General features: G+C 41.9%; 1 protein-coding gene across 1 annotated transcript in view; it reads left to right on the top strand.

The window, feature by feature from the left end:
• Positions 1–2,500, top strand: part of LOC113818343 (uncharacterized) — a 271,880-nt gene that overhangs the window by 251,953 nt on the left and 17,427 nt on the right. The window lies entirely within an intron of this gene.

Genomic DNA, 2,500 nt, shown 5'->3' with positions numbered 1-2,500 from the left:
CTTTCAGATGAAGAGGGGGGAACTATAACAGAATTTCCTGGAGAATTCCGACCTCTCACCCACAACCTCCTTCGCAGCGTCAACCTCCTCTTCTATAGAGCTTGGGAATGTCGCTTGTACTGGGGCCTTGTGTGTACTCTGTGTGATATATCTGCGGGAGGATTTTCATAGCCTTACCGGAGCGAGTTCATGTTTATAAAGGCATTTGTTGGGACACGGCAGCAATATGTATGTTTATTTTGAGTGGGAAAAAGGGATATATACGTATGCACACGCACGAAAACATATAGATACACCTACATACACAGTACATGTATACATAGCTAGATCTGGTTGTAGATACAGATATAGGTATAGACAGATATAGACAGATGTAGGCAGGCAGTTAGTTAAAGTGAATGTAAAGATATCTGCATGTATGTATGCGTGTATGGTTATATACATGCATATATTTTCTCCATTTATACAGTAGATATATAAGGAATTTTATTGAGTCTTAAGGTTTCCGATGCAACTTCTCAGATCCTCAGGTGTTTATGTTTCCTATACAGTAAATATACAGGAAATATTTCTATAGAGTAAATATACAGGAAATATTTCTATAGAGTAAATATACAGGAAATATTTCTATAGAGTAAATATACAGGAAATATTTCTATAGAGTAAATATACAGGAAATATTTCTACACAGTAAATATACAGCAAATATTTCTATACAGTAAGTATACAGGAAATATTTCTACACAGTAAATATACAGCAAATATTTCTATACAGTAAATATACAGCAAATATTTCTATACAGTAAATACACAGCAAATATTTCTATACAGTAAATATACAGCAAATATTTCTATACAGTAAATACACAGCAAATATTTCTATACAATAAATACGCAGGAAATATTTCTATACAGAACATATTTCTAAACAGTAAATATACAGCAAATAGTTCTATAAGTAAATATACAGCAAATATTTCTATACAGTGAATATATAAGGGATCTACATCGATTCTTAAGGTTTCCGCTGCAGCTCCTCAGATTCTCAGGTGTTCATGTTTCCTCTATCGGCGATCGGTGAATGGAGCACACACTGGACCGGGTTTCATTCATATTTACTCTTGCGTAACATTTAAAATTCGTGTCTGATTGATTGCGTCATAGCGTGGGAAAATTGAGAGTGAGGATGGAGAGAGAGCTTTATGGAGAATTGGGGAATAGTAAGAAAGAGAGGTGGGGTGGGGGGGGGAGGTTGACAGGGCGTGGGGGAAGGAATAGGGGGGGGGGGAGAAAGTAAACATTTTGAGAGTTTGATATTAGATTGTTTTAATGACTTTTTTTTTCTTTTTTTAACACTAGGGCACGCACACATGGATACACGAATGCAGGTATACGCTCATGCACGTATACATGCTTGTACACACACACGCATACAGACATACGTATACACACAGACAGACTCACTCACTCACTCACACACTCACTCACTCACTCACTCACTCACTCACTCACTCACTCACTCTCTCTCTCTCTCTCTCTCTCTCTCTCTCTCTCTCTCTCTCTCTCTCTCTCACACACACACTCACTCACTCACTCACTTTCTCTCTCTCTCTCTCTCTCTCACACACACACACACTTACACACTCACTCACTCACTCACTCACTCACTCACTCACTCACTCACTCTCTCTCTCTCTCTCTCTCTCTCTCTCTCTCTCTCTCTCTCTCTCTCACACACACACACACACACACACACACACACACACACACACACACACACACACACACACACACACACACACACACACACACACACACACACACACACACTCGCCCTATACAAGTAATAATAGAAACTCACATCACTTCACGTTAAGGCGTAGCACTCAGCTCTCTCTTGGGAAGTTTAAGGAAAAGAAAAGAAAAGAAAAGAGAAAAAAATCTACAGAATTAATATTCAAAGACAGAACTTCATACGAGTTCTGAACATTTATGTCTCCATATTCAAACTTCCCTTTAACAGTGCTTCCCTTAAAGCCAGTGAACGTTGACTGGGAGAGGGAGGGAGGGAGGGAGGAAGGAAGGGGTGGAGGAAGGTGAGAGAGTGAGGGGGAGTGGGAGGGGGAGAAGGAAGAGGAGGGTGAAGGTGAGGGAAAGGGATGGCGAGAGAGTGTGGGCGTGGAGGGGGAGGGAGAAGGAGGGGGAGAGAGAGAAGGAGGGGGATGGAGGCGAGAGAGTGGGTACGTGAAGGGAGAGGGAGGGTGAGGGGGAGTGGGTGGGTGAGGGTGAAGGTGAGGGAGACAGAGGCGAGAGAGTGGGTACGTAAAGGAGGAGGTAGGAGGAGAGGGGGAGGGGGATGGAAGCGAGAGAGGGGAGGGGGAGGGGGGGTAAGTGTCATATGCACCCGTCCCATTACTGACGTACAATAATGAAGCAATTAATAGAGATAATATATATCGTTTGGTATTAGTACAGACGAGGATGGGGAAAAATAATTAAC

Source organism: Penaeus vannamei, chromosome 15 (assembly GCF_042767895.1).
Source record: "Penaeus vannamei isolate JL-2024 chromosome 15, ASM4276789v1, whole genome shotgun sequence".
NCBI lineage: Eukaryota > Metazoa > Arthropoda > Malacostraca > Decapoda > Penaeidae > Penaeus > Penaeus vannamei.
The sequence above is the reverse complement of the archived record's forward strand: the minus strand, read 5'-3'. Positions and strand labels throughout refer to the sequence as shown.